Raw genomic sequence first — 13,567 nt, forward strand, 5'->3', positions numbered from 1 at the left:
GCAATCAACCAGCGGCTTTTCTCCTCCTTGCTTCCACCATGGGTCTCCTCCCCTCCTCCTAGGCATCCAATAGTTTTGCCTTTCAGACAATGGGGTGACTGGAATCAGACCCACTTCCTGATTTGGCCGGGAGGAGGATTAGTGTTGCGTTAGCGAATATTTATTGGTTAAACATCTAGCCAATGAGTGTAAACTTTCACTTGTATATCCTCAACTGTCACTGGACAGAGTCAGCATCCTCAACTGTCACTGGGCGGAGTCAGCATTTACCTCAGGTCCGTTATCTGGACTCACCTCTGGATTATCTTCAGCCTTTCTTTTGGATCTGTTGGTTTGCCCCACAGCCCACCCTCCCCTTTGTTATTGTTCATTATCGCAGTCCATTTTTATGAGGTAACGTCGCCAAATTTGTGGGTAGGAAGTGATTGGTAAACTATAATTTGATTGGTGTAAGATAATGCTGCTTAAAGAGGAGGTCCACCCACCCCTGCAGCTGCTGACTTTTAATAATAGAACACTTACCTGTCCTGGAGTCCAGCAATGTTGGCACTGCAGCTGATGTTTCCATCAGCTGTCGGGTGCTGCCGCCACCATTGCAGGTAGGGGAACTCAGTAGTGAAGCATTGCGGCTCCATGCTAGGTCCCTACTGTGGAAGCGCGAGTCACTGCTGCACTCTCATACTGGGCAGGCGGCGGGGGAAGGGGGGAGGGAGGATAAGGAAGCGGAGCCATGGACGTAATGTGACGCGGCCCAGTCTCCCAGAAGTAGGGGCAGGAAACCAGGTATCTTTTGCAGCATTTGCGGGGCTGTTTTTAATCACTTAAGGACCATGCCCAATACGCATATTCATGTACATGTACACCATCGCTGTCATTGGCTCTGGGGTGAGCGCTGCCAGAGCCATGCTCCCGCTGTGATTGGATACAGCAAGAGCCAATTAGTGGGTCCAGCAGCCGCAATGGCCACCAGCCACCCACGATCGTTCAGAGGAGAGACAGAACAGAGATCTGCCTGTGTAAACAAGGCAGACCGCCGGTCTGTGAGAAAGAGTTAATTGGAGATCTTGTGTTTCTGCTAAGCAGAAACACGGATCTGTTTTCCACCAGTGATATGACTTTGCAGTACCGTATATACTCGAGTATAAGCCGAGATTTTCAGCCTCTTTTTTGAGGCTGAAAGTGCCCCCCTCGGCTTATACTCGAGTCATCGCTGTCTGCCCGCTCGATCAGCGTGTCGAGCAGACAGACAGCGGCCATTCTATAATTCAAAAGCCGCGCCTCCGGCTCCGCCTTCGCCTGTGATAGGCGGAACACTGAATTTCCCAGCAGCCTGTGTTCCGCCTATCACGGACATCGTATCATCCTCGTACTACGGACGAGGATGATACGATGTACGTGATAGGCGGAACACAGGCTGCTGGGAAATTCAGTGTTCCGCCTATCACAGGCGAAGGCGGCGGCGCAGCTTTTGAATTTTACAATGGCCGCCGAGGCGCCGACGAAGAGGGCACGGGACGGAGGCAAGGCAAGGCACGGCACGGGACGGGACGGGACGGAGGCAAGGCACGGCGGCAAGGCACGGAGGCAAGGCACGGGACGGAGGCTCGGGACAAAGGCTCGGGACACAGGTAGGCTGGACACACACACACACACACACACACACACACACACACACACACACACACACACACACACACACGGATGGATACACACACACACAGGGATGGATGGATGGATGGAGACACACACACACAGGGATGGATGGAGACACACACACACAGGGATGGATGGATGGATGGACACACACACACACAGGGATGGATGGACGGACACACAGGGATGGACGGACACACACACAGGGATGGACAGGCATGTCTCACCCTCGGCTTATACACGAGTCAATAAGTTTGCCAGTTTTTTTGGGGGTAAATTGGGGGCCTCGGCTTATATTCGGGTCGGCCTATACTCGAGTATATACGGTATATACATCTGGGCCTGTATCCCTGAGGATATTCTGTCCAAATGGGGTGCAGTTTAATATTTAAAAACAGAGGTTTCATCTTGATGATTATAAATCCAGTGCTTTAATCTGCCTTTATTTTCTGCGTCTAGGTATAAAGAACATTATAAATACCCTTTTCCCCCTTTTTTTATAAGTGATCACATACCCTCTGTTCTCAGCTGCATAAGCAGCCTTGGTAGAAAAACAGTATCACACTGATCTATCTTCCCAGTGAAAGGCTGTGCGGGAGGTGGGGGATATTGTCAGGACAAGCCTGATCATCGGAGGAGAACAGACTGTTTCCAGCATAGCTAGAGGGCTGACCACACTCTGCTCTCATGCTTAGTATGGTCAGTTTTTATTAGGAAAGCAGAGGGACTAGCAGGAATACCAGGGATGTCATACAAAGCAAGCAACACAAAGAGAACAGGATACTTTCTCATACAAGTATGTGGTACAGCAAGCATATATTAGGAATATGAAATGTTGGGTTTAGATATTCTTTAATAATGCATGTTTCTACAAAGTATTAAATTAATTGTGTATTGTTTGGGGAAGATAGTCTGAGGTATGTTCAATTCTGCATAACTGCTATACAATGAAATGGTTTGATGCTAAAACATATGTCCTGTGTTCTGATTCTTATTGGACCTTCTTTTATAAATTACAGATGGTTTTTATGGGAGTTTAGAGTGAATATTGTGGAAGAGCACCGATGATTACTCATGACTTTGAAAGACAGCAAGGACAAGTAAGTCACAAAATATTGGTATTCACAAAGGTATAGTCCATAGAGATCGGGTTCCTTAGTCTTTGTTCGAATTCATCCCAAAGGTGTTCTTTTGGGTTGAGGTCAGGACTCTGTGCAGACCAGTCAAGTTCCTCCACCCCAAACGTCCTCCTCCATGTCTTCATGGACCTTGCTTTGGGCACTAATACTTTTGGCAATATGGTGTATCTTAATTGGATAAGTGCTAACTTAATTAACTGCTAATACATTTGACCTGCATATAAATGTATTTATATAATTGCATTGAATGCTTAGTAAATAGATTAATGCTGAGATTATTTAGATCGTGTCTACCTAAGTCAGAAAAACTGTAATGGCCATTCTTCAAGCCTTTTCAACAACTGACAAACTTCCAGCAAGATCCTTTTTTTTTTCCTGTTAAAGTGATTATGAAGCTTCATTTTTTTTTATTTTTTTTTAAATAACATGTTATACTTACCTCGTCTGCGCAACAGGGCCGTCTTTAATTTTGATTGGGCCCTGGGCAAACATTTTCTTGGGCCCCACCCCCCCTCCATTCTGAGACATCCAAAAAATAGCAGGTTGACTCAAAATCAGTTTACTGCAGCAGATCACGCAGTAATTGCAATTGTTTGCCAGAGGTTACAGCCTATCCTTACTGCTCGCTGGCTCGTTGCTAGAGGTTACAACACATAATTTCTGCTTGCTGATTGGTTGCTAGAGGTTAATGCACATCATTACCACTTACTGATTGGCTGCTAGAGATTAAAGCAGATCACTACGGTTCGCTGATTGGTTGCTACAGGTTAATGCACATCATCACCTCTCACTGAGCAGTGGAGCAATCCTAAATAATTGAGCAAGTAAAGGGGCACGTTAACCACTTGCCGACCGCCTCACGCCGATGTACGTCGGCAGAATGGCACGGGCAGGCATAAGCACGTACATGTACGTGCTTTGCCTCCCGCGGGTCGGGGGCCCGATCGGGCCCCCGCCCGGTGCCTGCGGCGGTCGGTTTTCGTTCGGGAGCGATCCCGGACGAGGGGACGGCCATTCATTCATGGCCACCCCCTCGCGATCGCTCCCGACGAATGGAAATCCCCGGTGACATCACTTCCTCTCCTGTAATGTAAACACAGGAGAGGAAGTGATGTATTCTCTCCTCCGTGTCGGTATTTTTCGTTCCGACACGGAGGAGAGCGGATCAGTGAGTTGCACCAACACATCCCACACACAGTAGAACATGCCAGGCACACTCACACCCCCCCTTTACCCCCCGATCACCCCCCCAATTACCCCTGCCCCCCAGTCACAGTGACACCAATGTCGTTTTTTTTTTTTTTTTTTTTTTTTTGCATTGGTGTCATTTGTGACTGTAATAACTGTTAGGGCAGTTAGGGTTAGCCCCCTTTAGTTCTAATGTACCCCCCTAACCCCCCCAATAAAGGTTTAACCCCGTGATCACCCCCCGTCGCCAGTGTCACTAAGGCTGGGTTCACATTGCAGCGGTTTATGAGAACGAATGTGATTCGCACCGCACTGCAGTGCAAATCACATCCGATCTCTGTGCGATTCGAGTTCAGCCATTCGCCGCACCCGCCGCACCCGCCACACCCGCCGCACCCGCCGCAAATTCGCACGGGACCCTTTTTTTGGCCCGCAGCAGAATCGGATCGCATGGGTGTTCACACCATGCGATCCGAGTTTGCAGATCGCACTGCGATATGCGAACTGATCTGGGGGTGTCAGTAACATTTCACTGACACTCCCAGCAGTTCGCATAGGGCAGTGTGAACTGCCGCCGGGAGGCATGCGATGCGGGAACCCGCCGCGGATTCGCGGCGTTTCCGCATCGCTCCAGTGTGAACCCAGCCTAATAAGCGATCATTTTTCTGATCGCCGTATTAGTGTCACAGGTGACGCTAGTTAGGCAGGTAGGTATTTAGGTTCGCCGCAGCTTTTTATAGCGCTAGGGACCCCCATATACTACCGCATAAAGCCCCCTGATTGCCCCCTAGTTAACCCTTTCACCAGTGATCACCATATAACTGTTACAGGTGACGCTGGTTGGTTAGTTATTTTTTTATAGTTTCAGGGCACCCGCCATTTATTACCTAATAAAGGTTTAACCCCCTGATCACCCGGCAGGTGTCATTTGTGACTAATAACTGTTAGGGCAGTTAGGGTTAGCCCCCTTTAGTTCTAAGGTACCCCCCTAACCCCCCCAATAAAGGTTTAACCCCGTGATCACCCCCCGTCGCCAGTGTCACTAAGGCTGGGTTCACATTGCAGCGGTTTATGAGAACGGATGTGATTCGCACCGCACTGCAGTGCAAATCACATCCGATCTCTGTGCGATTCGAGTTCAGCTATACAGATAGTATGGCTGAATTCGTGTCGCACCCGCCGCACCCGCCGCAAACTCGCACGGGACCCTTTTTTTGGTCCGCAGCAGAATCGGATCGCATGGGTGTTCACACCATGCGATCCAAGTTTGCAGATCGCACTGCGATATGCGAACTGATCTGGGGGTGTCATTAACATTTCACTGACACTCCCAGCAGTTCGCATAGGGCAGTGTGAACTGCCGCCGGGAGGCATGCGATGCGGGAACCCGCCGCGCATTCGTGGCGTTCCCGCATCGCTCCAGTGTGAACCCAGCCTAATAAGCGATCGTTTTTCTGATCGCTGTATTAGTGTCACAGGTGACGCTAGTTAGGCAGGTAGGTATTTAGGTTCGCCGCAGCTTTTTATAGCGCCAGGGACCCCCATATACTACCGCATAAAGCCCCCTGATTGCCCCCTAGTTAACCCTTTCACCAGTGATCACCATATAACTGTTACAGGTGACGCTGGTTGGTTAGTTATTTTTTTATAGTTTCAGGGCACCCGCCATTTATTACCTAGTCTCACTAGTGTACCCCTAAATTTAGGGGTGTCTACTTTCTAAAATGGGGTCATTTGGGGGGGGGGGTTTGTGCCATCTTGGCATTTTATGGCCTTCAAAACTGTAACGCCCTTAGAAAGCCTGAAGGCGGTGCTTGGTTTTTGGGGCCCCGTACGCGGCTAGGCTCCCAAAAAGTCCCACATATGTGGTATCCCCGTACTCAGGAGAAGCAGCAGAATTTATTTTGGGGTGTCATTTCACATATGCCCATGGCATGCGTGAGCAATATATCATTTAGTGACAACTTTGTGAAAAAAAAAAAAAGTTTGTAATTTTCCCGCAACTTGTGGCAAAATATAAAATATTCCATGGACTCAACATGCCTCTCAGCAAATAGCTTGGGGTGTCTACTTTCTAAAATGGGGTCATTTGTGGGGGTTTTGTGCCATCTTGGCATTTTATGGCCTTCAAAACTGTAATAGGTAGTGAGAAGTGAACTCAAAAAATTACGCCCTTAGAAAGCCTGAAGGCGGTGCTTGGTTTTCGGGGCCCCGTACGCGGCTAGGCTCCCAAAAAGTCCCACATATGTGGTATCCCCGTACTCAGGAGAAGCAGCAGAATTTATTTTGGGGTGTCATTTCACATATGCCCATGGCATGCATGAGCAATATATCATTTAGTGACAACTTTGTGAAAAAAAAAAAAAAAAAAAAAAAGTTTGTAATTTTCCCGCAACTTGTGGCAAAATATAAAATATTCCATGGACTCAACATGCCTCTCAGCAAATAGCTTGGGGTGTCTACTTTCTAAAATGGGGTCATTTGTGGGGGTTTTGTGCCATCTTGGCATTTTATGGCCTTCAAAACTGTAATAGGTAGTGAGGCGTGAAATCAAAAATTTACGCCCTTAGAAAGCCTGAAGGCGGTGCTTGGTTTTCGGGGCCCTGTACGCGGCTAGGCTCCCAAAAAGTCCCACATATGTGGTATCCCCGTACTCAGGAGAAGCAGCAGAATTTATTTTGGGGTGTCATTTCACATACGCCCATAGCATGTGTGAGCAATATATCATTTAGTGACAACTTTGTGTAAAAAAAAAAAAAAAATTTTTTTTTTGTCATTATTCAATCGCTTGAGGCAAAAAAATAAAATATTCAATGGGCTCAACATGCCTCTTATCAATTTCCTTAGGGGGTCTACTTTCCAAAATGGGGTCATTTGGGGGGGTTTTGTACTGCCCTGTCATTTTAGCACCTCAAGAAATGAGATAGACAGTCGTAAACTAAAAGCTGCGTAAATTCCAGAAAACGTACCTTAGTTTGTAGATGTGACAACTTTTGCGCAAACCAATAAATATACAATTATTGACTTTTTTTTTACCAAAGACATGTGGCTGAATACATTTTGGCCTAAATGTATGACTAAAATTGAGTTTATTGGATTTTTCTAATAACAAAAAGTAGAAAATATCATTTTTTTTCAAAATTTGCGGTCTTTTTACGTTTATATCGCAAAAAATAAAAATCGCAGAGGCAATCAAATACCATCAAAAGAAAGCTCTATTTGTGGGAAGAAAAGGACGCAAATTTTGTTTGGGTACAACATTGCATGACCGCGCAATTACCAGTTAAAGCAGCGCAGTGCCAAAGTGTAAAAAGACCTCTGGTCATTTACCAGCAAAATGGTCCGGTCTGAAAGTGGTTAATACACATACTACAGGAGAGTGTCAGAGAGTGCAGACATACTACAGGAGAGGTTCAGAGACTGCAGACATACTGCAGCAGACAATCAGAGACTGGGGACATACTGCAGGAGACAATCAGAGACTGTGGACATACTGCAGGAGACAATCAGAGACTGGGGACATACTGCAGGAGACAATCAGAGACTGGGGACATACTGCAGGAGACAATAAGAGACTGCGGACATACTGCAGGAGACAATAAGAGACTGCAGACATACTGCAGGAGACAATCAGAGACTGCGGACATACTGCAGGAGACAATCAGAGACTGCGGACATACTGCAGGAGACAATCAGAGACTGCGGACATACTGCAGGAGACAATCAGAGACTGCGGACATACTGCAGGAGACAATAAGAGACTGCGGACATACTGCAGGAGACAATAAGAGACTGCGGACATACTGCAGGAGACAATCAAAGACTGCGGACATACTGCAGGAGACAATCAAAGACTGCGGACATACTGCAGGAGACAATCAGGGACTGCGGACATACTGCAGGAGGCAATAAGAGACTGCGGACATACTGCAGGAGACAATCAGAGACTGCGGACATACTGCAGGAGACAATCAGAGACTGCGGACATACTGCAGGAGACAATCAGAGACTGCGGACATACTGCAGGAGGCAATAAGAGACTGCGGACATATTGCAGGAGACAATCAGAGACTGCGGACATACTGCAGGAGACAATCAGAGACTGCAGACATACTACAGGTGATGGTCAGAGAACTTTCAGCAACGCACAGCTTGACAGTTAAATAACACAGCTCAGGGTTTAAGCAGTCAGGCATTTTATGGGTGCAAGGACATACCTGGGCAGCCAAACTCACTACATACATTTAGAGGTATGTGGGCGGGGCTTCTATTCTCTGATCTCACTATAACAGCCGGGAGCTCCACTGATGCTTTGTAGGGGGGCCCCGTTACCTGTGAATTGGGGCCCCGATGAAGGTTTTGCAGAGTGCACAAAGGACACGGGAGGTTGTATTCCCGCGCTAGCCAGCTGAGAGGGGGCGGGGCCGGGAGCTCCACTGATGCTCTGACTCCGCCCCCATGCAGCCTGTATGCTCGGAACAGAGCGGCTGTAGTGAGAGCCAGTGATCGGAGTGGGAGTGTCAGTGGAGCTCCCGGCCCCGCCCCCTCTATACTGGCTGGGGAATACAGAGGTCCGAGGGCGGGGCCGGGAGCTCCACTGACGCTCCCACTCCGATCACTGCTCTAACTACAGCCGCTCTGTTCCGAGCATACAGGCTGCACGGGGGCGGGGTCAGAGCATCAGTGGAGCTCCCGGCCCCGCCCCCTCTCAGCTGGCTAGCACTGGCTAATACAGCCTCCCGTGTCCTCTGCGCACTCTGCAAAACCTTCATTGGGGCCCCAATTCGCGGGTAGCAGTGCGGGCCCCATTACAAACATTGGGCCCAGGGCAGGTGCCCTGTTTGCCCTGCGCTAAAGACGGCCCTGGCAAGGGTTTTGCACAGAGCGGCCACAATCCTCCTTTTCTGGGATGTCCCGGTGGAGCTCCTGGCTCCTCCTCTTCAGCGGATGCCCCCACGGATAGCCGATTTCCATTGGCACAACCGTGCAGGTGCGCTCCCAAGTCCTGCTGCTGCATCCATTGGCATGCATCCATTGGCACAACCGTGCAGGTGCGCTCCCAAGTCCTGCTGCTGCATCCATTGGCATGGACAGCAGGACTTGGCCCCGGCCCCCGGCTCCCGTGTCACTGGATTTGATTGAGACTCCTGCTGCTCTCAATCTATCCAAAGAGGACCCAGGACAGAGTCTAGATCTTTGGTGCTCATCCCTGTCAATGAAAGGATAGGGTTCAGGTAAGAAAAGGGGGAGGGGTCTGGGGGGTGCCGCAGCACAAAAAGGTTTTTCCCCTTAATGCATTAAGGGGAAAAACCATGAGGGTTTAGAACCCCTTTAATGCTGAGGCTGTAGAGTACCTTGCTCTATGCTTGTACTATGTGTCTGTATCTGGCAGAATGTCTGAATTTCTTTCTTTGCACAAAGGACTTGGTGTTCTCATAGTTTTTTCTCTTCTACTTCCATACCACTGTTTATGCTCTTGTCATTGGTGGTCTTTATTGTGCAGGGTGAGTTTTTGCATTGTATTTTGCACTGGGGCTTTGACCGCCTGCTATAGAATATTTTTACAATAAAACGTAATGTTCTGAAATCAAAGCTACTGTTTGTGTTTTCCTGAGAAGAAATTAGCTTTATTAAAGTAAGGGTCCTTTCACACGGGGTGGATCAGTTCTGATCCGCCCCGTGGATATCCGTTTGCTCAGCGGGGATCACTCCGCCGATCCCCGCTGAGCAGGGAGATGACAGGTCCGTCTCTGCATACTGCGCAGGGACGGACCTGTCACAGCGCCGCTCTCCCCTATGGGAGATCGGATGACGACGGACCGCAGTGCCCGTCGTCACCCGATCCGATCTGCAGACGGATCAGTGCTATGTGTCTGCTTTTTCGGATCGGAGCGGGTCGGATGTCAGCGGACATGTCACCGCTGACATCCGACGCTCCATAGAGCTCTATGGAGCACCCATTCAGGTCCGCCTGAAAAACTGACAGGCGGGCCTGAACGGGACGTCAGTGTGAAAGGGGCCTAACTGATAATGTACCAAGCAATTGCAAGGATATTGTGAGTCCATATGCGACACTGTGTAACTCATAACAAGTGTTGAAGAAAACCATAACATCTCTTTCACACTGGGATTTTAAGGCGCTTTAGCGCTGGAAATAGCCTCTGCTAAGCGCCTGAAAACTGCCTCCCATTCATCCAGTGTGACTTTTCACACCCGGCCGGTGCGCCTGCGGGACGTTCTGAAAAGTCCCGCAAGCAGCATCTTTGGGGCAGGTTGGGAGCACTGTATTTAGCGCTCCCAAAACGCCCTGCCCATTGGATTGAATGGGCAGCACATCCAAAGCGCCTGAAAACCGCTTCCAAAGCGCCACAACACAGGAGTCTTTAACCCCTTCTTTGGGGTTAAAAGCACCCTGCTAGCGGCTGAAAATCGCTGCTTAGACAGTGGTAAAGCGCCGCTAAAACGAGCAGAGCTTTACCGCGAACATGGTCGCGGCCCCAGTGTGAAAGGGGTCTTAGAAATCTATCTCGCAGTAGTGCAACAATACTTACACAATTTACTCCGACATGCAAGAGGTCTTTTTTTATCTCTACTTTCCTTTTCACTAATATGGTGGTATTTCTATATGAATTTGTCATAACAAGAGCGACAGAAAGTAAAAGAGTCACAAATAAGAACTACATGAAATTGGTGCATCCATGGTACTAATAATGAAAATGTTGCACAGGTTTCATGAATTTGGCTCCTAACTTGTTCCTAATAGATTAAATGTGGAATTTTATTAAATTGTTTTATTGAAGATTTTTTTATTTTATGGATTGGTAAATTCAATCTGGTCCTTAGATAGTATTTATTAGGGATTGAGTTTTATGGGTATTTTAAGGTTTTACCACTAGATGGCAGCAAATTATGATCTTAATTTATTTATCATGTAAATCATATGATATTGTATTTGTTTTAATAGTGTATTCATTATTGGGAGACATATATAAAAGGATAACTGTCGGCATTGGATATATGATATTAGCAATTGTTTTTTTTCCCAGACGATGATATCACCCAACCCCCCTACAACAGCCAAAAGACATGAAACCGGGCTGGTTGGTTAGTGCCACGTTTGTGCTGGTTTGTACCATTATAATGTCAGTTCTATCTCCTTTTTGTTTTTAAGTTATAAACAATTTATTAAAGGTCAAGCAGCTCCCCAACAACAGCCAAAAAACATAATACCAGGCTGGTTAGTTAGTGGCACATTTGTGCTGGTTTGTGCCATTTAAAGCGGGAGTAAACCTGCTGATTTATTTATTTATTTATTTATTTTACACCTGCAAGGGAAAAGGCATAATGAGCTAGTATGCACTGCATACTAGCTCATTATGAAATACTCATTCTCATTCGGTCCACGCCGAGGGAGCTGACATGTTCCCTCGGCGTGTCTTCCGGGTATCGTGGTTCCAGCGCTGTGTTTTGCCGGAGCCGCGATGTGATCACTCCCATGCGCAAGCACGGGAGTTTTTTTCCCGGCAAGGTATGGCGTCTGCTGGACTTTCAGCCGAGAATCCCCTGTGCGCATGCGCCGCTGAAGTCAGCGGCTCATTCTGAGGGGAATATCTTCTAAACCGTACAGGTTTAGGAGATATTCTTTTTACTATTATTATAGGCTTTCCTGTAGGTTAAAGTAAAAAATTGGACTATACAACCGCTTTAAAGTGGTTGTAAACCCTTACAGACCACTTTTTGCTACAAGTAAGGCTATAATAAGCCTTACCTGTAGCTACCCCGGATATCTCCTAAACCTGCACGGTTTAGGAGATATCCCCTGTATCAGCATGTGCCAACATCATCGGCACATGCGCACTGTTGCTTTGGCTAGTGTGCCGTTACCGGGAACATTATTGCGACTCCGGCCAATCACTGCACCGGAACCCGCGATACCCGGAAGTGACTCTGGGACTGATGACGCCGGCTGGAGTGGTGTACGGGGACCACGATCTAAGGTGAGTATTTCATAATAAGCTAGTATGCTATGCATTATATATTATTATATTATATTATGCCTTTGTTTTGCATTTTTTTTATTGTGGGATTACAACCACTTTAAATCTCCCTCCTATCTTTTATAATTTTTGCTGTATTAACTATCAAAGGACGCTAAAGGTCAGTCAGCCCTCCTACAACAGCCACACGACACAAAACTGGGCTAGTTGATGCTGCTAAAAAAAAATTTGCGCTGTTATGATTTTTTAGTTATAACAGCTTGTTTTTATTTTATCAAACTCTACCCACTTTGCACCCCATGTCAATAAATCTTAAAAAAAAAATATACCAGTTGTCACTTGTCAGGCCGCGTACACACGCGGGGACTGTTCGCTCAACTTTGTCCGTCAAACAGTTTCAGCGAACAATCCGCTCAAAATTAGCATGGACGGACTTGCCCACACACGACGAACGAACAGTTTGCTGAAACCGTGCGCGATGACGTGAACGGCACGTACGACGGGACGGAAAATACGACGTCCTATACACTGCATTACAACTTTCGGCGTGTAAATCCTTTCTGAGCATGCGCGGAACTTAGTTTGACGAACAAGCCTACACACGAGGGGACTGTTCGCTGAAACCAAGTTTCAGCGGACAGTTTTTCGGAATTTCCGAAAAACTTTGTTCAGCAGACTGTTCGCTGAAACTGTCCGCTGAAAGCCCACACACGGGCGGACTGTCCGCCGAAACACTGTTCAGCGGACAAAGTTGGGCGAACAGTCCCCGCGTGTGTACGCGGCCTCAGTGCTATGTGTCTGCTTTTTTGTGCCATAAAAATAAAAATGTGTGCTGCTTTTGTCCAGCCTCCCTACAAGAGACAAAAGGCATAAAACTGGGCTAATTGGTTATTGTCACGTTTGTGATGTTTAAATCTCAGTTCTACTGCATTTTGTTTTTCAGTTATTTACTATTGATTAACCATTTCACGCAAATCGCCATACCCATACGTCGGTACTGTGACTAGCTGCCATAACTAAAATATTTTCGGGAACGGCATACGTTTCTCTGTATGATAAAAGTGTTCTCTGTGGTGAATTCGCTGCAAGATCACTTTTATCGGTAGCGGGAGAGGTACCCACCCTCCTCCCGCCTCTTCAGTCGTCTCTGCCGCTTACTGGAGCCGTTGATAGTGATGGAGACGCCTGGATGCCAAGTTTTTTTGTTTTTTTTAAACGACTTTTGTTTTATTTTTTTATTGCATTTTAGTGTAAATATGAGATCTGAAGTCTTTTTGACCCCAGATCTCATATTTAAGAGGTCGTGTCATGCTTTTTTTCTAGTACAAGAGATGTTTACATTCCTTGTATTTATTTATTTTTTTAATTCTTTATTTCTGAAAGAAAAATCAGAGTAATAACAGTTTACATACTTTGATACAGAGGACATAACAATTTTTTTACAATGAAAGCATGTCCCAACTTTTCAAAACAAACGGGATACATAAAGAATCTCAACTGTTGGCCAAGACCTCATTATTCCCAATCTGGAAAGCCAAACCCCAGATTAAGGAGATCTTTACATTCCTTGTATTAGGAATAAAAGTGACC

The 13,567-nt window shown here is 47.0% G+C and overlaps 1 long non-coding RNA gene across 1 annotated transcript in view; it reads left to right on the forward strand.

Moving 5' to 3' along the window:
• LOC143987779 (uncharacterized) overlaps nt 1-13,567 on the forward strand; it is a 134,136-nt gene that overhangs the window by 6,014 nt on the left and 114,555 nt on the right. The window contains exon 2 of the long non-coding RNA XR_013276700.1: nt 2,673-2,753. This is a non-coding gene — a long non-coding RNA (uncharacterized LOC143987779). The remainder of the gene's footprint in view (nt 1-2,672; nt 2,754-13,567) is intronic.

The sequence above is a fragment of the Lithobates pipiens genome, unplaced genomic scaffold (assembly GCF_037356315.1).
Source record: "Lithobates pipiens isolate NorthernLeopardFrog02 unplaced genomic scaffold, aLitPip1_a1.2 Scaffold_18, whole genome shotgun sequence".
Taxonomy (NCBI): domain Eukaryota; kingdom Metazoa; phylum Chordata; class Amphibia; order Anura; family Ranidae; genus Lithobates; species Lithobates pipiens.